The sequence below is a fragment of the Ochotona princeps genome, chromosome 13 (assembly GCF_030435755.1).
Source record: "Ochotona princeps isolate mOchPri1 chromosome 13, mOchPri1.hap1, whole genome shotgun sequence".
In the NCBI taxonomy this organism is placed as follows: domain Eukaryota; kingdom Metazoa; phylum Chordata; class Mammalia; order Lagomorpha; family Ochotonidae; genus Ochotona; species Ochotona princeps.
Window position 1 is genome coordinate 55,056,312 of NC_080844.1, and position 22,656 is coordinate 55,078,967.

The window sequence follows — 22,656 nt, forward strand, 5'->3', positions numbered from 1 at the left end:
ATTTCAGAATCTGAGTGCCAGAATATCCCAGTAACTACAATTCAAAGTATCACCAGTGACCACAGATGGTTTCCTACATTGAACAGATTTGTCTGTAATACAAGCCTACTTCACAAGCTTCATGGAAGGCTGGCATTTGGTGTAGTTGGGTAAACCACTGCCTGCAGCGCTAGTGTCCCACATGGACAACATTCAAGCATGGGCTGCTTTACTTCCAATCCAGCTCACTGCTGGCACACCTGGAAAAGCAAAAGATGACCCAAGTTCTTGGGCCCCTGAACTTGCAGGGAAGACCCAGATGAAGTTCATGACTCCTGGCCTCAGCCTAGTTAGCCAATGTGATTATTTTGTGAGTAAACCAGTAAAAGAAGATCTCTCTCTCTCTCTCTCTCTCTCTCTCTCTCATCACTTCTCTCTATGTAACACTGTCTTTAAAATAAGTAAACAATTTTTTAATTCAGGAAAAACTTGCATTAAAAGATGTTTATTTTGATGCAAAAAAATCTTTGGAGGGATAGGCGTTTGGTTTAGTGGCTAAGAGCCTGATTAATAAGTTCGCATCTCATGTCGGGATGTCCAGCTCCATCCTCCTGCACCCTGCTGCAGGCAGCAGTGACACCTCAGTTACTAGGTTCTTTCATTGTTTGCATCTCCGTGAACTGTTTCATTTCCTTTCCAAGGATCATTCCATGTGAGGAGTGACTCAAACATTGACCCTAAAGACCCCACCATTCCGGACTCCGTACCATTTTAGATACCTGCTTTGTCTACATCTCAGCTTCCTTAAGATTCATATGCCCTTTAGGTTCATATTTGGTTGTCTGCCAATCCGCTATAGCTTTATAACCCTGTTTCCACCAATCTGCTGTAACCTCATTGCGCTGGACCTGACAGCCCTATCCACCAACCCCTCACAGCCCTTCTGCCTAATCCTCGCCCACCGTCGCACCTACCATTCCCCTGTGCCCCTACAGTGCTATCCACCAGTCCCTCATAGCCCTCCCACAGCCCTATCCACCAGTCCTTCTAGCCCCATGACGCCCGCACCAGCCACAAAAAGGCACACTCCCACATGCATGCTGCTTTCCTTCGTTTGTTCCCCCCACCTTCGCTTTGGAGTCCCCCCCCCCCCCGCCATGGTGACAGGAGATGTCTTTCTCCCTCTCCCTGCCTCTACTCCCTTCCCCACGGTCCTCACCTCCCACTGGAATAAAACCTCCTGTATGACCCACTCTGTCTGGTGTTCAGAGGCAAATTGAAAAGAGCTAAGCTGAAAAGAGCTAACGCTCCATGAACATTTTCCATGAAAAGTTTCAAGATAGTTGATATTGTTGGCCAGAACTAACACAAAGGTAGGCAGAACACATTAAGCTTTGTAACTGGAAATCTTCCCAGGAGATTCCATAATGTTGAGAAAGGTCAGTCTTGATTTTATGGTAAGATCTTATTCCTTAGCTAAAGAGCATAGCTGTTTCTTGACTAAAGAGGCTAAGATCCACGGCTCACAAATAGCCATCATGTCATAGCACACTCAGTTTCTACCAAGAACAAAAGCAAGAAGCCCTGGGCAACTTCCCTGCTAACTGGAAAACTCCCACAGATAGTTTAGGTCTTGCAATCAGCCTGGAGAAGATACACAGCAGTAACCATTACAGTCTCTGTTGCCTATTGGTAATCAAACCCAAGGTGAAATTTTTCTCTTTTGCTTAAGACCTTTTTTTGCAGTGCTGGAAGACAATGCAGATGTTGGGTGGCTCTCCACAAATACCAAAGACAGCAGCAATGTTTTCGTGCTGTAATTCACGCACCTGGTAATAAGGCAATAACAGCTCATGTGTATAGTATGTCTTTCTGCTAAGCTCATTACAAAAGCTGAGTGAAATATAAAGTAATAGCACTCCCATTTTACAGGTGATGCTCAGAAGATAAAGTAACTTGTTGACAATCACACAACCTAAAAGCAGTAGTGCTGGGAGGGAAATCCCAGAAGTCTATTGCCACCAAATAAAGCAAAGAATTGATCAAAGTCTAACTCCAACCATGGAGATCAACGAAACTGCATCACACTCGCATTCAACAGATCCGGGCCAGATGTCTGGCTTATGGTTGTCCACGTCAGTGTGTGGACCACAGCAGGCCATAAATACAGATCAAGAAGTCAGACACCATGGACCTGTTTCCAGGGACCAGGTTCAGGAGAGGTAAGCAGCCTTCACAGAGGAGATGAAGGGCCAGTATCAAGGCCAGGAAGAATTAAAGGGACACAGCAGAGGTGGGTCTGGGGTCCAAAGCATGGGATGCTGTTGGGTAAAGTGCTGGTGTTGCTCAGTGAAGCAGCCTCCCACCATTACTCCTTTGGAGTAGAGCCCTGCCAGAGGAAGCCAGCAAGGAAGGAGTGGAGTGGAACTGGTTGGGTCTCCTCCGCTGGGCCAGGGGCCTCACCAGCTGGAGTTTCTGCAGCACAGAGGGCTTCCTAATCTAGGCTCCTGCCTGGTCTCCAACAAAATAGATGGCCCACCTCGTTTCCCTGGATTCAGAGACAGAGTGGAATTCTCTCAAGCCAAGGTGATCAGAGGAAGCCCCCAATCAGAACGAGCAGGGAATAGGACTGGGAAGGCTGACAATAATTCACTTGTTGGAGGACTCACTGAGTGCCTCACTGCCAAAATCAATCCCAAACACCACACTTGATATGTAACACATAAGGCCTCATTCAGAGAAATTCACAGCCCTACAAGGTATGTATGATTAGCCCATTTCCAGGTGCGTTCACAGCCATTCAGTAACCCAGACAAGGTCAGGTTTATAGGTGGTACAGCCAGAAGTTGAAATCTGACTCTAAGATTGTCCTCTGCCATACAGTGTTGTTTCATTGTCAGAGGACAGAGGGAATCGAGCTCATAAGTGTAAATCTGGGATCAGGTTCTTGGTTCAAAGCCCAGAGCTACCATTTACTACTTAAACAGCCTTGAATGAGGGATTTCATTTCTCTAAGTCTGTATTTCTTCATGGGTAAAATAGGGAGCTAAAAATAACACACCAACATCAGAGTGTTGTTGCAAGAATTAAATTAGTTACCACATGCACCACTGTTCCCTCAGTGCCTGGCCTAGGTTGAGTTTTCGGTAATAGCATTTCTTATTGCTATTGCCTATGAGACTGCTTTCTGACACGCAATCCATCACCACCACAATGTGATAAGAGTTGGATAGAAGAGAGAGAATATGGACACAAGCTCCAGCATGAGTTGGATATTAGCCCTGGACTGCCACTTTTCATATGGCTCTATCTACACAGGGCTCAGAGGAGCGATGGGAGCTGGTGGAGGAAGGGGTATGGGCCTTCCTGGAAGGTGACATGCATACAAAACCTTGAAAAGAAAAAAGATTTCCGATGGGATGGGAAAAGAGAAGCAGGCATGGCAGGGTGAGATGGCAGAATAGACATCATCCAAAACACTCATTGGAAGACCATAGGATTTAAGGCAGGAAAAAAAGTTCTAGCAGCTCTCTTCATGGTGCAGTGGGTTAAGCTGCTACTTGGACGGCCAGCATCCCACACTGAAATGCCAGTTCAAGTCCTGGCTACTTCTCTTCTGATCCAGTTCCCTGACAATGCCTCTGGCGAGGCAACAGAAGATGCCCCAAGGTCTTGGGCTCTTGCCCACCATATAGTAGACCAAGTCCCTGGCCTCCTGGCTTCAGTCTGGCACAGATCTGGCTGTGACTTCCATTTGGGGAATGAATCAGCAGATAAAAGAACTCTGTCTCTCTTTCCTCCTCTCTGTCTGACACTCTGCCTCCCAAGTAAATAAATATTTTTTTTAAATGAGCTCAGGGCTGGGTAGTTCAGAGACTGAGTCCATTGTTAAAGACATTGGGCACCACAGCACAGGCAGCAGAGGCGGGGAACATGGCAGGGTGTTTGGCGGAGGGGGGCACATTTTAGGAATATGAACCATGGGCTATTGGCTTCCTTTGCTGCATACAGTCAGATGTGAAAGGCAGTCCCTAAAGCTTATGGCAACATCCCAGAAAGTTGTTACGGCTTGAAAACTCAAGTCAGTGGACACTGAGAAAAATAAGTTTGGTTGGCTACGGAATGCTTTGATTCTAATCTTTCCTACCCCCAATTCAGACACTGAACAGTTCCTCCCTTGCTTGGAACCGTGTGCCCTGCTCTGCAGGGCCTCTGTCTTCAAAATAAATACAGATTTCTTTTTCATTATATAACATTCGCCCTGGGTTCTTGTGTTGCTGAAGGACTGCTAAGCACAGGCAGCTGTAATGGGCTGGAGTATGGAAGCGACAGTGAGATGGGACAAGCAGGGTTTATTGCCAGCTTCAGAAGCTGCCACTGTTACTGTGTGCAAGCACCACTGCCAGCACTGATTCATCAGTAAAATACCTAAGGTGGAATAAATCACGGTCTAAGGCTGCGATGTCCAGTAAGGAGCCACTGGCTGGGAGGGGGGGGGCTGGCTAGTTAAATCTATGGTAATTAAAATGCAATAATATTTAAAATTCAAGGTTTTCAGGCACATAGTCCCCGAGTCCCATGAGACTAATGGCAGCCCACTGGACACTGCAGATTTGGAACACCGTCACAGTAAATTTCTATTGTACAGAGCCAAGTCTACTCTAGAAGCCAACAGCTTTCCTGGGAGCTTGCTAGAAATGTAGAATCTGAGCCTTGCATGGCAGGACAAGTTTAGCCACCTTCAAAGGGGCATCCCATATCAGAGTGTCATCTCAAGGCCCAGCTGCTCCACTTGAGGTCCAGTTTCCTACCAACATACCTGGAAAGCAGAGGCCCAAGAACTTCTATCTCTGTCACCCATGTGGGAGATACGGAAGGAGTTCTGGGGTCTGGGCTTAGCCTGGCCCAGCCCTAATCATTACAGCAATGTAGGAGGAAACCGGTGGATAAAAGATCTCTTTCTCACTCCCTGTCTCTCCCACTCTCCACCACATTTCAATGAATGAAATACATTTTTGTAAAAATGAAATGCAGAACCTTAGGTAGCACCCCAGATCTATTGACCTAGAATTTGCCCTTGGACAAGAAGCCAGGGTGATTTGTTTGTTAAAGTTTAAGATACACCAGCTTGAGAATTTCCTCCTCTTCAGAATGCCCCATCCAGCAGAAAGCAGACTGGAGAGCAGGACAGAGAGACACACTCAGACTGTGCATTGATATCTGCCCACCAAGGCACAGAAGCGCCCTTTTGCCCATCAGCTCTTGGCAATGAGCTGAGAGGTCCATGGACAACACCACCCTAGAGGGATGTCTTTTGTCCCCTTGCCCCATAGGTGTGTTTTTCTGGAATGTCCTGTAAAACAGGACACAATTCAGTGGCTCTTGGAAGTATGGCCAAGTACTGAAGAGGCTGTGAATTCTACAAATTTTTGAGATTCAAGGTCCCAATATTAATACAGCAAGAGGGCACATACTTGAATTTTCATTTTTCTGATTAGAAGTGTGAGTTCCTCCTTCCACCCACCCATTAGTCCCAGCATCTGCACCACTATGGATGGTGCAAGTTAATAGTACAGGCTCTGAGGTCAGACTGCCCAAATTCAAGTTCTGGCTCTGGTGCTTCACTAAGATCAGAGTCATTTTGTTAAGTAAATATCACCAGGTTACCTTTCCATTTCATGCCCCCAGGATCTTCCCAACATCTACAGGATCTATTTGCATAGGGAGCCTGTTTTCCAAAGAGAATCCCTAGAATGTTAGTGGAGAAATGATCATAACAGAGACCATTGGAAAAGGAAGGAGAAAAGGTTAGACTCACAAGGGCCATTGGAAATGAGTTACCAATGGGTCGCAGTCAAGTCTCAGCATGTTCAAGTCTCCCTGAGATGGTAGCTGCCAAGCCTCCCACCCTTGAGCACCCCATGTCCTGGCCATGCAATGTTAACTCTCCCCTTGTTGCTACAGGCAAACTCACTCTTCTAGATGTTACTCCTCTCTGATGCTGAGGCCTGCAGCCCCTCCGTTTACAGGGTGTCTGTCCCATTATGCAGACACCACCATGAGCACTCACCTCCTTTCAAGAGCATCTCCATGTGGAATCTGCCAAGCCTTGCAATTTCCTTGGTCTACAGGAGACGGCCAAAAGTGCTTGTTAAGCAAACGAGTTTTACCATGCCAGTCATCTAGACTAGAAGAGTTAATGTGGCTTTGAAAATAACAAAATGGTCCCCGGGAGATAGCTTCAATATTTGAGCAGGATATGCAGTTCTTACACCCACAGAGTAATCAAGCTGAAGAGAACTTTAAAGACTATCAGTCATGTTTAAATATTTACAAACTGGATCTCAGCAACTTGAAACGATGTTGTTCAGGGAGTTTGAGGATACGGGAGGAAAAACCAGGACTCCAATCACAAGGCTCTTGTTTAAGACTTTATAAGTGAATCAGCATCACTCCTCTCAAAAACACCCAGAGGAGGCCTCTTCCGCAGGCTGCAGGGACCAGGAAAGAGGAGGTCTGGGGTCACGTGTGGGCTCACCTGGGAAGAAAGCTGATGTTGTCATAATGGATTTGCTACCATACATTTCTGGAGTTTTCTCTGTTGTAACCTTAAAACCAGACAATGATGGCAGCTCCCATGCCAGTCATGAAGAGCATCATGGTGAAAATCGTGGCTGTCCCATCTGGAGGGTAGAGGAATATCATCGTGCAGCCTAGCCAAGGGCAAACTTGAGTCCAACCTACCTAGTCTGGCCCTGCTTGGCAGGTGCCTCAAAGACCACCCAAGGCTCAGCCCAGGTCAGGACATGCTAACTCTGTTCCATCTTGTCTTTCCTGGGAATCTTTCTCTAGCTACTCTTCTGGTTTCATGACAACCATATTCACTTGCCCTTTTGTATTGAAACATCCATTATGGAGAAATACTGATGACTTTTTTTTTTGACTTTTTTGTTTTTATTTTGAATTTTGGGGTTTCGTGGTACAATTTCGTATAGAATGGGATTCCCCCGCCCCCCTCTGCAAACTCCCACCTCTCAAAAGATTTCCCCCATGTTGCTACAATAATGTGGTCCTTCATAAGGAGTCATAATTCCATCAGTCTCTTATTTAAGTGTGCCCCAACATTGCTGGTACTGATAATATCAAACAATCCAGCATCACATCATCTACACATTTCCAACAGTTTCACTGGGAGTCCATCTTTTGTTTGGAAGCAGAGATGCATGTTGCATTGTACCCCCAGAAATACTGATACTTTTAATACCACCACTACTATTGTTAAATGTTTATTATGTTCTTCTCTTTGGGATTTCTCTCCAGGCATGATCACCTACTTCTAGGGCCAGGCTCCTAATCACTCAACCATACCCACTTGCCCAGTTCATGTCACCGCCCTAAATGCAAAATTCCTGAGATTCAAATCCCAGGAACCAGGAACCCCAGGGCAGTGATTCTACACAAGTAGGCAGGCCAGGTTGCCTCCTGGGGGATCAGGCAGTCTTTGGAAATGTTGTCAGTTGTTCTACCTAGAGGGTGACTACAGGCATCTAGTAGGTAAGGCTAAGATTGCTATAGCTCACAGAACTGCTCCCCACACATAAAGATTCTGCACTCCGACATATGGAGGCTGCTGCTGCTACTGTTACTGGTACTGCTGCTGAGAAACCCTGCCCCTGCAGTATCCTTTGCTGCTGCCCTTCTCCATGCAGCCATAAGCAATCACAAAAGTCTGCTCTGTTCTACAGAACTCATAAAATCCATGACCAGGACTCTCTCCAAGAAGGCAGACACAGGATGCAATCATATTGGAGAAATTCCCCATAAGTCTTTAAAAAAAAAAAAGGCCAGTACCCTTGCCTTGTGTGTAGCAAGGACAACTGCAAGCCATGTAATTGGCACCAACCAGTGATGATTTCTTAATTCAAACCCCTGTTGACCCATGTAATGACTGCACTTCCCAAAACTCTTCAAATCCAGCCTCCAGGTAATCTAATTCATGGGAGGTGGTCTCTCCCAGGTAGAACAGCCATCTCACACTTTTGATTCAAATGGTCTCTTTGGATTTAAGTTACTGTGCCAGTTTTCTGGATTTTCATTTGTGACAAATGAAGACAAACTTTGTAATAAGCACCTGGACATTTTACTAACCAAAGTGTCCTCCCCAAACCCCTCGTCATTTGGAATGTGCCTGCTCCTACAACACTGAAGACCAGTTTGCTATGGTAGTCTAATTCCTAGACGGGCTCATTTTGTTATGTCAAAATTCCCTCCAACTACAGAAGAAAAAAAATGTTTCAAATTCGAATCTGGATTGGGGCGTGGGTGACAGCAGGTACAAATAAAAATTGAATCAGGTTGTAGATTTCCTTTTCATTGTCTCACTGATTTGTTGTGGAAAAGGTAACAAAGCCAGAGATGTTTCCAGAAATTCCCGGAACCAGCCCCACCAGGCTGTCCAAGTGAGTCAGTTCCTCAAGGGGCGCTGTGCTCCATCACCCCCCCACCCCCTCTCCCAGCTCACAGACCAATGGGAACCTGAGCTGCAGCATCAGAGAGGGCTAGATCCAGTGCAGGCAGTTAGCTAGCAGTGCTGTGTTCATCTGAAATGGCCAAGCCACACCCCAAACCAGGAGCAAAATCACCTTAAAGACCAATACCAAACTACTTAATGGAGATTCTAGGGGCTGGATCCCAGGGGCTCTCAGCAGAGCCCCATCCCTCCAGCTCTGCAAACAGGATCTTGTATCTCTGTCTCTGTCTCTGTCTCTCTCTCTCCTCTGTCAAATAAGTAAAATAAACAAATACTTTAAAAAATCAATCTGGGAAAAAGCAACAGTGGGATTAGAAGGACTTCCTTGTGAATACTAAAACTGGTCCATCCTCTCCTCTCCTCGACAGCAGAGGGGATAGGAAAATGCAAAGGGCAGGAGGGGATGGAGGAGGATTCTGGCTAGAATTGCAGCTGCCCACACAAAGCAGTCAGAGGTATTTTATGGAGATTAAAAGGCTTCAGGAGAAAGAAAGAGATCTGGGGCATTGTTACATATCCACTCCTCGTTTCAGAAGGCAGAAACTTCTAGAAAACGCAGTGTACACAGCTGAAGGTGGGCAGTGTTTCTAGATCCCTGAAGAACAATGTTGGTATTCTTTACACAGACACTGGGGCCAGCCCTCTGCTCTCAAAAACTACCTTTCCTTCTTGCCAGCCACATGGCCCTGGACAAGTGGTTTCCTTTGCCTTTCTGGGTCTCAGCTTCCTCTTAAATAAAATGAGGATAATAAAGCTACCTACCTCGGGGATGACTGTGCACTGAAATGAGCTTTAATATATCAAATCCTCAGAGTGGAGCCCAGCACCCCACAAGCACCCCAACCATTAGGACACTATGGAGTGAAGGACAAAGTCTGAGTTCAAAAGACTCGGTTTGGAATGGCAGTTATGCCACTTGAGAGCACTGTGGTCTTAGGGAAGATACCCTGCCTACCTAAGCCCTGACTTCCCCATCTGCAATTTGGAGCTATTGCAAATATCAAGCACAACAGTGCATGGAATAATGCATGTCATATTTGACTCACAGACTGCCAACAAGATCAAGTGCAACAATGGACCTAAGGTATGTAACTCAGTACTTGCATTAGAACATGGATTTGAGACATTCCTCTCTTCATCCAAGACAAACTGCCTAAAATTGCATCATCGCACCAGTATATTAGTCTCTCCAGGTCTTTGCTGTGGCTGCAACCGGGAGGCAGTTGTAGAAGAAAAAGAAATGAGGGCCATTTGTAGTTGGGAATCCTTTGGGAAGGTCTTGGTCCCTTGGTAGAAATGAGAATGCTTCCACTGTTGTTCACACGGAGCAGAGGCAGAGTCTTCCATCAGAGCTCTGCCATGCTCTGACTTCATCCAAGGCCTGGCTTGGCCTCTCATGAGGTATATGAAACAAGTCTCCATAAGTTCTTTCAGCCTGACTTAGTCTCCTGACATGAGTGGCTGCTCTTAGACCTGTAACAAGTATACAGCGGGCTAACACAGCCCACTCCATAGCAGGTATTCCATGCTCATTACCTCTTACTACCAGGACCAAGAGGTCGCCACCCACACCCACCTCTAAGGGCTGCAAAATAATGAGGACAAACTCTCCTGTGTGAAAGTCCAGGTTCTCTGCAGTCAGAATGATTATTTTAGCTTCTGAATTTCAGATTCAGATAATAACTGTAACAAAGGAAACGGGGTCAGCCAACTGGACATGTTTGAGAACACATATATACATACACTTTTTAAAAGTCAAGCCTACCATCAAAAGAGGAGTGGATAGAGAAACTGTGCTACATCTACTCCATGGAGTACCACTCAGCCATTACAAAGAATGGAATTCTGCCATTTGCAACAAAATGGTCTCAACTAAAGACCATTATGCTCAGTAAAATGAGCTAACCGCAACAGAACAAATATCATATTTTCTCCCTGATATAAGTCAAACTTCATGCAAAATATAAGCTCAATAGATATATAGGAAAGCATATACATACATATATTTATCTAGAGGGTCTTATAGTGGAAGAAAGTATACCATGAATTGGAGATATTTTGTAGTATGTATCTCTACTTCTGAATTAAAGATGAACTCCCAATGAAACTCTTAAATATATCTTGACACTAGAATGCTAGGCTTTACACCATTCTCTATACCTAAAATGTCATGATACACTTAAATAGCAGAATGATAAGCTTGTGATTGTTGTTGAGGAACTAACCTATTATTATAATACAAAAAGTATAGAGACGGGCCCAGCGTCGTGGCCTAGCAGCTAAAGTCCTTGCCTTGAATGCGCCCGGATTCCATATGGGCGCCAGTTCTAATCCTGGTGGCCCTGCTTCCCATCCAGCTATCTGCTTGTGGCTTAGGAAAGTAGTGGAGGATGGCCCAAAGCCTTGGGGCCCTGCACCCACGTGGGAGACCCAGAAGAGCTCCAGGCTTCCAGCTTCGGATCGGTGCAGTATCGGCCATTGTGCTCACTTAGGGAGTGAATCATCAGACGGAAGAGCTTTCTGTCTCTCCTCTCTGTATATCTGACTTTGCATTAAAAATAAATAAATCTTTAAAAAAAAGCATAAAGACAACAGTTCCACAGGAGCACAAACAAGAGCTTAAAGCAACAATACAATCACAAGATGTCTGTTTCATTTCTTTTTTATAAGATTTATTTATTTTTATTGGAAATTCAGATCTACAGAGAGGAGAGACAGAGAGAAAGATCTTCCATCTACTAATTCACTCTCTAAGAGGCCACAGCCAGAGCTAGGCCGATCTGAAGCCAGGGCCCAGGAACCTCTTCCAGGTCTCCCACACAAGTGCAGGGTCCCAAGGCTTTGGACTGTGCACCACTGCTTTCCCAGACCACAAGCAGGGAGCTGGATGGGAAGTGGAGCAGCTAGGACACAAACCGATGCTCATATGGGATCTTGGCACTGCAAGGATTTAGCCACTAACCTATTGCACTAGCCCTGTCTGCTTCATTTCTATATTTTTTGTGTTCTATATTAACTATATATATAGTATTTGTCTTTCGGTGACTATCTTAATTTACTAAACATTATGGTTTCCAGTTATATCCATTTTTGTTAGAAAAGATGAGAAATTAAGTTTTTGTAAAGATTAAAGGAAAAAGGAAGGGAGGTAGATTGAGGATGAACATGTGATTATCATCTTAGGCTTATGCCTGGGAAACATGAAATCTGTTCTCTATTAATACAAATTTTAGCAAGTCAAACCTAGAGCCACGTAACTGAAATGTGAATTTTTTCTTCCTGTTAGTTTGCATGGGAAGTGGGAAAGCCTAAGCTATTCCCAGAGTATGTATTTGTGGATTGAAAACTGCCATACACAAACTGACACACCTAACATCTTTGTTGTACCTGTCCCACCTGCCCATCCACAATCAGCATGAGTTGCTAAGTTTGAGATTGTTTCTGTGCTCAAGTTTCTTTTGTTTATTTGAGTCAAAAAGCAGAACAGCAAACCTGGCTGGAGACTCACCTGCCAGTCGTCCATCAGGAGGAGCTCACAGAGGGCCTAGGGTCAAGGGCATTTGGACTTTCTCTGGGGTTGGGGTTGGGAGCAAGCTGGCCCTGGTCTTTTTCTTCATCATCGTGTTGCCCATAAATGAGGTTGGGATGCGTCTTTTAAATGAAGTAAATGATAATCTGCCTTGCAAAGTTCCAACCATGCATCCGATACTGTGTTAGGCACAGGATGCAGTGGTGAATGAGGCCGAAAGGGACGTCACAGACACAGGCCACTAACCAGCAGGACAAATGATCATGGGAGAACCAGCCTAATTAGTGAAGGGGAAGAGGATGTTGTGAAACTGACAGGGGAGGGGACACCAACTCTGTTTGGAGTAATCAGAAAAGGCCTTCTGGGAGGCCAGGCTGGATGGGTCAGAGGAAGCTGCCTAGGCAGAGTACTGAGGGGGCAGGTGGCACTCTAGGCCAAGCAATCAGCAAGTCCCTGAGTCCCGGGCCAGGAAGAGCTCACTTTCTCTGAAGTTTGGGAAGGAGTCAGTTACTAATTCATAATGGAAGGTATAGCCTTATAAGCACCACCACAAAAATGACTGCTGTCCTCAACTGACCACCTACTTGTTCAAATACAAGGCTGAGAACTTGCAGGCAGGACCCTATGTGTTCTGCACATTTCTATGGCCTAGGTGGGATGACTGTCTCTGTTTTGTACTAATGGTATCCAAGGCACAGATAGGTTAGGGTGACCAGAAATACACACACAGCAAATGTCAGAGGCTATGATCAAACCTCTATGTCTGTCTCTATAGCCCATGATTTAAACCACTACCACAGTCCAGGACCCAGCCCACCTGGAAAAGGCTTCTAGACATACACGCTCCATCATAACACCATCCTACCTGAGCTATCACTTTGGGAGGGTGGGGGGAATTGCTATTGATATCAAGAAAAGAAGGAAGCTGTGTCATGACTTTTATATCATTGTTCCTACTCGAGTTTTGTACTCACAGGAAAATGAAGAGTTCCATGTCTCTTTCAGGCAATCTGTTTATCCTATTTGTTCCTCCAAATAAAAGCATCAGAAAGGCCCTTCCTACTTACCCCGATGACTGATGACATGTTCCTAACAGCCTGTGGAGGAAGGGCTGGCTATTGCTGGCATAGCTCAGCCTGGCAGTGACTGTGAGGCTGGGTTTGAGTCTGACCTCCAAGCACTGCAGAGTTGGCTGCAGCCCACCCGCGATTTCCTGCTGGGGTGGCACAAGTTTCACACAGGCGTCAGATAAGAAATGGTTCTCCGGTTTTGCCGCTTTGTCCAACCAAGTCAAACATGGAGATGTTCCACTCAGAGGCCACAAACCGATAACCTTGAAAGCAAATGAAAGAATGTCTTAATGCCTTTCGTAACTGACTTTCTTCCACAGACAACCCCCCATTGTAGGATGTCAGCATAAACCTTGGATTTGGGAAGTACACAGATCCTACCGGAATGTCATTTTGTAATACTGATGATCATGTCTTGAGTCCAACTTGCAGATGCAAGGCCTCAGAGGACAAGAGTAACAAAACTTAGCATTTACTGAACATTTATCATGTGCTGACCCCTGGAAGCACTTACATACATCATTTCAGCTTTTTTAAAAAATATTTATTTTAATTGAAAGTCAGATATACAGAGAGGAAGAGAGACAGATAATGAAGGTTTTTTTGTCTGCTGATTCACTCCCCAAGTGGCCTCAATGGCCAGAGCTGAGCCAATCCGAAGTCAGGAGCTAGGAGCTTCTTCCAGGTCTCCCACATGGTTACAGGGTCCCAAGGCTTTGGGCCATCATCCACCGCTTTCCCAGGCCACAAGCAAGGAGCTGGATGGGAAGCAGTCGCCTCGGCACCCCTATGGGATCCTGGCACATGCAAAGCGAAGACTTTAGCCATTAGGCTACCATGTCAGGCCCATCATTTCAACTTTTATAGCATGTCTATGTGGTAGTAATTATAATTGCCTCCTTTTTAAAGACGAAAACATGGAGACAGAGAGCTGTAAGTTTTATAGCTAGCTAGCAGAGAGGAGCAGGCCATTCAGTTCCAGCTCATGCCCAGAGCTATTCATCATTTTTATCTTTTCTTTCTGAACCTTAGAAAGTCAAGCCTAGAGCTACAGTAAGTAGAATTTATTCCAAAACTTACTACAAAACAATCACATTTTGTAATTGTTTTTCATTGGGATCCTACAATTTATAAAGAACTCAGGAAACACAATTCTTAAAAGAGTTTTTGGTCTTAGAGGAAATAATATACCTAAAAATGGCTTTAGAATTAAGTATACTCCTTGAGATCTATAGGCAATAGATTTTAGAGGGGATATTATTTCTGATTGAGGGATTAGGGACTTGAGGAGTTGGGATGGAATGATCAGGAGAGGTTCCATGGTGCTGGAGGTTGACTTTGAAGAACGAATATGCTTTAGAGAGCTGCAAACTCTTCAAATGAGGAATCCCAGGAGAGCCAATAGTCAGGTAAAGATGTGGACTTGGCTTTACAGTCCTATTGATAATTCCAGAGTAGTTTGAGAGGGAGAGCTTCTTCCTGTTCACCTTTTGCACGGATACCGTTCCAAGCGCCTGATTAGTTAATGACCCAAAAACACCAGCAAAGTTAATCCCATCAGCCAGATAAAATACAAGGTGTTCATTTCCCCCATTCGCTTCATCTCACTTAATGCATTCTTAACACAATACTTTTCTTTTCCATTTACTTTAAACAATACTAAATGATTTATTTTATACACGAAAGAAAATCTCCTCAAACAGCTGATAGTTTTCTACTTAAAATCAAGCATTTTCTTCTTTGCTTTTTCAAGTCATGTCAGTAGTTATAGTACAGGACTAATAACAGTCTATATACAATAGCACCAAGTTCAAACAACAAAAAGAGGAAGAATGTTGAGTGAACTAACAATTACTAATTTAAAAGTCTCTTTTAAAAATGTTATCTGTTCTAATCGTATGATCTAACTATATCCTTAAAAATGAGTACCCAAAATTTACAAGGTTATTGTTACAATAATGTGATTATTGTTGTGAAATCATTCAGGTTTGCACCATTTTCTTCAACATCATCCCTTCCAATGGAAACTCAAAGATTCTAGAAGAATCTGTGCTCTGCTTCTGCTGCTCCTGGGCATGCTGGTCCAAAGAAGGCAGAAATCTGTTGTCTCTGGATCTGATTGATAGAGATAGCAAGTGACTCTTTGGTGCTGCCAGCTGAGTTGTTGTACATGAACTCCCAGCTAAAGTTTCCACAGTCCACCAGCTTTAGCTGACCATGTCCAGGTTGTCCAGGCCAGCATCCAACCTTTGCACACTGAGTAGATGGGAAATATTCCAGGGGCCTGAAATCCCACAATGAGTTCAGTACCTTCATGACAAGTCACCTGCATACTGGCAAAGAGCATGACAACCAGTGTTGGTGATCAGCCTGGCATTCAACCCTCAGAGTCCAGATCGGAGTGGGTCCCCAGAGACTGTGCGAGGATCCATGGACAGCATGTAACGCATGAACCTCTGCAGGATCCTGAAAGATGCAATCTGCTGGTCACTCATGCCAGGAACTGACATGATCATACAGTGACACCCTGAGGACCACAGCTTACTTCTCAGCGCCACTACTTAACTGATGTCCTTGTTATTCAGAGTTGGCCCTAAAATGATCTAATAGCGGCAGTCTTTCAGGATGCCGAAGGAGAAAGTCATGAAGGACCCTGTGCATGGATCCACAATACCACTGAGAAATGTCACGTTCTTCTATCCTCCTCCACCAATATAAGCATGGGGCTCAGCCTCGAGGCACAGTGGCAATGCAGGCGGCCCCTCTTGGAAAGCCAGTTGAGCCCCAGTTGCTCCACTTCCAACCCAGTTCTCTGCTATGCACTGGGGAAGCAATGAAGGATGTCCCAATACTTGGGCCTCTGTCATCTATGTCAGAGACCTGGATGAAGTTCCAAACTTCAGGATTTGGCCTGGCAGGCATTGCTAATGGGACCATATGTGAAGTGAAGCAGTGGATGGAATAGCTCACTCACACTCTTTCTTTCTCTTTTAGTTTCTCTTTCCCTTTTCTTCCCCGCTGCCAACTCTATCTTATAAATAAACAAATAAATCTGTAACGAATAATAATAATAAGCATGGGAAATCCCTCAAATATGATCAGACGGTTTGGGGCTAGAAGTCTAATTCCATCACATACAAGCTATGTGATCCACCACTTGTTACTTCCTCTTTCTATGACTTCATTTCCTGGTCTGGAAACTGTAGATAAAACTGTAATGGGGGGCCCGGCGGCGTGGCCTAGCGGCTAAAGTCCTTGCCTTGAAAGCCCCAGGATCCCATATGGGCGCCGGTTCTAATCCCGGCAGCTCCACTTCCCATCCAGCTCCCTGCTTGTGGCCTGGGAAAGCAGTTGAGGACGGCCCAAAGCTTTGGGACCCTGCACCCACGTGGGAGACCCGGAAGAGGTTCCTGGTCCCGGCATCGGATTGGCACATACCGGCCCATTGTGGCTCACTTGGGGAGTGAAACATCAGATGGAAGATCTTCCTCTCTGTCTCTCCTCCTCTCTGTATATCTGGCTTTCCAATAATAATAATAAAATCTTTTAAAAAAAAACTGTAATGGGGTCTTACCAAAAGTGACATGATTAATATACATCACACAAATCTAGTCCTTGCCACAACACCTAGGCAAAGACCCTCTCCTCAGAATTATATTTATTAATAAAATGATGATGATGGGAAGGATAGATGGTGTTGAGCATAGCAACAATGATAATTATTATCATCAACTCAATCTATCTATAGAATTTTCCTGCAATGAGTGAGATAGTGCCATGAGAAGACTGACTGGTAGCTGGGCATTGTCTGTATCCATCACTTGGACCTCAGGGCACCATGGATTGGTTACTGACAGATGAATGCTAACCCACCATCTACACAGATATGGGCAAGGAGCAGGGCATAGCTTCATTGTCTGATGTAGCACAAGGATGGAAATATCCTTAAACAATCAATGCATAGAACCTGGCCCAGCCAGTAGCCAGGCAAATACCAGCTCAGTACACAGCATTGAAATGCCACTTACCATTGGCTTTCTGGCAGCAAGGGGGATTGGGTATGTGAGCACAATTAGACTTGATGACCCTCAGAACTTGTTCTAAAAACTCCTTATACAATTGTCTGCTGATAGTAAAATGTACAGACTCCAGGGCCCCCATGTCAGACACTCTAAACCAGAATGTCCTGGAGCTGTTCAAGAAATCTGCATTTAATAAGCTGGCACCAAATGTCCCTAAAGACACTAAGCTTGAAGGAACTGACCATCTGGAGTAAGAGAATGGAAAGAAAAGCCAGTAGCTATTCTCCACTTGTCTTCCTTCAGTAGCAAGTGGCCAAAAGCGGATGAAAGACCTTTGGCCTCACCCACTCTTCATTCCCTTTCCTCCCCAATATACAAAATTATTGAAGTGTTCCTTTCCACTCCTCATCATCTTTGATTCTTTGTGTTTGCAGATTGCCTTCCTCTCGAGAATTTTGAGGCCAGGTGACTGTGTACACACCTCTAGGCTTCAGTTCTACCCCTGCTGGGTCTTTAGGCTTGCAAGTTAGCACTAATCACGTAAGTATTTATATACTAAAGGACTTACATGTGAGCATGGCGGAAATTGAAAGGAAAAAGGCGACGTATGCAATGTAACTGAGGCTTGAAGAAGCAGACTTGCACTGCTAAGAAGGATACCGGTTGGTTCAGCTTTTCAACACGCTAAAACATCCCAAAATATGCAGATTGCATCTTTGATTCAGAAGCTCCAGTTTGGAGATCTATCCTAAACAAAGAAAATCATAAAGACATTTTACTATGGTGCTACTGCTGACAGTAGAACACTAACATAACATCCTTATCCAATAGTAGAGCTTGTATAAATAACATACAGTGCTTCCATGTGACAATACCAGGCAGTAACTTAAAATGAAATGTTGTAAAGATTTCTATCTTTTATCTATTTATTGAAAAGGTAGGCTATGACAGAGAGGATGATTAATTGCATCTGTTGATTCATTCCTCCAAGGGCTATGGCAGCTGAAGCTGGGCTATTCCAAAGTCAGGAGCCAGGAATCCCATGCAGCTCTCCCCCATGGATGGCAGGGCCTGAGTACCTGAGCCACCAACTGCTGCTGTCCCAGGTGCATTAGCAGGAAGCTGACTCAGAAACAGAATTGCTAGGACTTCAGCCAGCCATCTTCATCAGAGGGAAGCAACATCCCAACCGTGGCTTAAACTATCAAGCCACAATGTGTGACCCTAAAAATGATATTTTAAATGTACATTTAGTGACTTTGATGCCACCATGTGCTGGTGAATAAATAAGCAGAGTATAAACAATATACATACTAGTCCATTTTATTTGTTTCTTTAGAAAAAACACTCAAAGTTGCAAAGAAAAGATTACATACACCAGACATGGAAAGGGTCACTCCCTAACAGGAAATAACAGATGGATTTTTGCTTGCTTTGTGTATTTCAATTTTCATACTTTTGTTAACATTTTTAAGAGATTTATATTATTTTTATCGGAGAGTGAGATGCACAGAGTGAAGGAGAGACAGAGAGGAAGATCTTCTACCTGTTGATTCACTCCCCAAGCAGCCGCAATGGCCGGTGCTATGCCGATCCAAAGCCGGGAGCTAGGAGCCGCTTCCAGGTCTCCCATGCTGGTGCAGGGTCCCAAGGCCTTGGGCCGTCCTCCACTGCCTTCCCTGGTCACAAGCCGGGAGCTGGATGGGAAGTGGAGCTGCAGGGATTAGAACCGGCGCCCATATGGGATCCTGGCGCTTGCAAGTCAAGGACTTATAGCCACTAGGTTATTGCGCCAGGCCCTGTTAACATTTTTGCAATAAATAAGGAAAGTGGAGTTTTCATTTAAAAGAGATGCTGCATACCTGTTACGAAAAAACACGCATTAAACTTAATTCCTTGGCTCAGCCTTAATTCCTCACGTCAAAGACACTTCACATTGGCTGGGTCCTCAGACTTCTAGGAGCCTGGATTCCCTCTGTGGCTCCCAGTGGTTCTCTGCTGAGCTCCATCATTTCTGTTTCTCAATGGTCCTCAGAGAGAGCTCGGGGATAGGGATGCACAGGCACTAACCTCGGCCTAAAGGTCATGGTTACAGCCCCTCATTTGTCAGATGCACTAGCTTGGTTAGAGCAGAAAGACCTGAAGTTAAAAACCCAGGTGAAAGGAGTGTGGCTGGTGAAGGGGCCCTCTCTTCCCTCTGCTTCTCTGCCCTCCCTCATGGGGGATTCCCACACTTACAAATGGCTAGTATAATGGTGGTCGGAAGAGGCCACATTGTTTTATTCAATGATAACCTGAAACAAAAGTAGCTTGGTTTTTGTACCAGTGGGGTAGCTCTTTATCCCACCTATTTCCTGAAGAGATCCTTGCAGAGGGAAAGTTCTTTCTGCCTGATTTATGGCTTCCTTAATGCATGACCAGCCTAGGCCATAAACTAGATATAGGACCAGCTGTTCGGCACCTGAGATCAGATAAGATTAGCTGTATCCAGGATAGAGCAAGCTGTTAGTAAAACCTCCAGTATGCTTCTAACTGCGCTCCCTCCCTTGCTGTTAGCCACCTGCCTCCTTTCAATTTGTAAGATAGTGGTCTGATCAAGTTTGCAAGGAAAGGAAAGATTTAGGGTGTGTGGGTTCCAACTTCTTCATGGAGAAGGTGAGAGGCAGAGTAAAGCGTGTGGCTCACTTGCAATGTAGGGAGATGAACCCAGAATTGCCTTGAGGGAGAGGTGGAGCGGGTGCCTCACATACTTCAGCCTTTACCCAGTTCATACGACTGTTGTTTCAGTTGCTCATCTCTGAGAAGCGAAAATAGCCCAAGGATAAAAGCCTCCATCGTTGCCTGCTTCTTTGCCTGAGATCCTGGCACACTGGTGGATCCCTGAACACTCCTAGGTGGTGCTTTGTGTGATGGATGGCAGCTAGCGTCTTCCCAGGTCTGGTTTGCAGCTTCCTAATACAACATTCCAGAAGCTGTGGCACACCTTGCACTAACCATCCCAGACGTAAGAGCAGGTAAAACTGTCTACATTCATCAGGCTGTGAACTTCAAACTGATGGCTGCCCAGGGCACTGGAGACACGGGGCTGGTCTGCTCCAGCCCAGCACATTTCCCAGGCTTTAGCCTGGAACAAAGGAGCCACCGGAGCCAGTTACGGCACTGACCTGGCGGGATTCCCACTGGCCAATGGCACACCTCAATGGACATTCCTTACATAGTTAGGGCACGCACAGCCCCTTTCCCTGCCCATGTGTCTAGGGGGTTATAAAACTCCTCCACTCCTATCTCAGGGGCCCTTTTCGCCTCCCTCCTCTTTCCCCTTTGCGCGAAGGGGGCCCAGGAGCGGATTTTCCAATAAAGTTTCCATTACAACTCTGAACAACTCGCTGATATTATTCCACCAGCAGGCGGTCGGTCGGTGGTCATCATCTAATACAAACTTCTTGCTATGTTCTCTGAAAAGGAAGCTTCCACTAAGCAAAAGCTGGTGGAATCAAAGAAAGAAAGAGCGGGAACCAGCAGAACATGTATTCGGTCTCCAGCAAAGCCGATTCCTAGGGATTCAAAGGTCATTGCTTCAAGGAACCAAGTACACAGAACCGCTAGAAAGCTGCAAATGCAGCAAGCACCTTGGCTGACCAATGAGAACGTTCTGCCCTTGCTTCTACAAGCAGTTGTACAAGAGGCAGAGAATCCCTCCCCGTCTGCTCCAACCCTCTAGTTCTCAACCCTCAGCAGGACTCTTCCTCACCCCGATCTGAGCTTGCTTTTAGGAATTTAGGTTTCAAATTGATGCTTTCTACAACCAGCTCTGCCACTAGCTGCCAATGTCATCTGAAGCTTGGTGGATTGGTGACGCCTCAAGCCAGACTGGTGGATGGTAGTTCTGTAGTCTGTCTTACAGCCTAGGGGATTGCCCCCCTCCCCACACGACATCATAGCATGAACAGCAAAACCTTCCAGAAAATCATGGGGGGAAGGGCAACTGCCTGCTCCAAGTGCTTGGTATTCAGACACTTCACAGGTGAGCATCATGATGCGGCCACCTGCAACCCTGGCATTATGAGCCTGAGAAATCAGCAGGTGTCCCATGTATGTGAGTTCTTCCCACCCACATGGGAGACCCTGATAGAATTCCAGGCACCTAGCTTCCCTCCAGCCATGACAGCCATCTGAACACTAAAGCAACAGAAGGAAGATTCTTTCTCCCTGCTTTCTGCCTTTCAAACAAATAAATCCTAAAAGAAGATAATTTATCAATAATAGTGATGCCACTAACTCCCAAACACTGTCTTTACCCAAGCACTTTTTAAAAATATTTATTTTGATTGGAAAAGCAGATGTTACAGAGAGAGAAGAGGTAGAGAAAGGCCTTCCATCTGCTGATTCACCCCCCAAATGGCCCCAGCAGCCAGAGCTGAGCCAATCCAAAGCTAAGAGCCAGGAGCTGCTTCTAGGTCTCCTACATGGGTCTTCAGGAACCAAGGACCTGGGCAATCCTCCATTGCCTTACCTGGTCATTAAGTAGATAGCTGAATTGGAATTGGCATAGCCGGGGCATGAACGGGCACCCATATGGGATGCCTGCACTGGCAGAAGAGGATTTGTCTGTTGAACCACTGTACTGACCATCCCCTTCCCGAAGCCACTTTTCAAAATATTAGTTTTTTTTTTTTTTGTTAAGATTTATTTTTATTGGAAAGTCAGATTTACAGAGAGAAGGAGAGACACAAAGATCTTCGTCTGCTGGTTCGCTTCCTAAGCAGCCACTACGGCCAGAGTTAAGCTGAACTGAAGCCAGGAGCCAGGAGCTTTTTCCAGGTCTCCCATGGGGGTGCAGGGTCCCAGGCCACAAGCACGGAGCTGGAAGAAAAACAGAGCAGCTGGGACACAAATTGGTGCCTCCTGGCACATGCAAAGGGAAGACTTTAGCCACTAGGCTACCGCACCAGACCCGACTTTTCATAACATTTTTGTCTCACCAAGAACATATATTTGTTGTTACAAGGTCACAAAGACTGAATGAATAAAGGTGCTGAAATCCATTCTTTTGTGGTGATGAGATGCTGAAATTGGCCAGAGAATATTCTCCCACTGCTCGTCCCCTGCGCCAATCAGCAGCCTGCGTGTCCCTGGGCTTGGCCTCTGGCCATTTTTCTCTGGTGGACCCCCATCCAGAGCCAAGCAGGATGTCCCTTGTGCCTCCTCCGCCCCCGTGTGCTTCTTGTCTGGAAAAGCCCAGAGGCCCTCCCACTTCCTGGCATTTCCTCTCTGTTGTGTGAAAGGTTCCCAGCCTGTGCACTTGCTGGGCGTGCAGAGTGAGTGGCTCTCCTCAGGCTGTGGGCCAGAGAAGGATGGCACCTTTAAAGGCTTGGGGTTGGGGGAAGGTATTGGCTTCCCCCCAGGCATCCACCCTGCTGCCTGGGGCCAGGGCACCTCCTCCTGTAGGGGGCGTTGTTGCAGAGTCGCTGGCCCCTCAGCTGGCTTGGATACCTTATGTGATGTTTAAACCCCAATTTCTTTATT

At 45.6% G+C, this 22,656-nt stretch overlaps 1 protein-coding gene across 1 annotated transcript in view; it reads right to left on the bottom strand.

The window, feature by feature from the left end:
* GPAM (glycerol-3-phosphate acyltransferase, mitochondrial) overlaps positions 1–13,212 on the bottom strand; it is a 158,687-nt gene extending 145,475 nt beyond the window's left edge. The window contains exon 1 of the mRNA XM_004579846.3: positions 13,106–13,212. The gene's annotated coding sequence lies outside the window, so the exon portion shown is untranslated. The remainder of the gene's footprint in view (positions 1–13,105) is intronic.
* Positions 13,213–22,656: the final 9,444 nt, after the last annotated feature.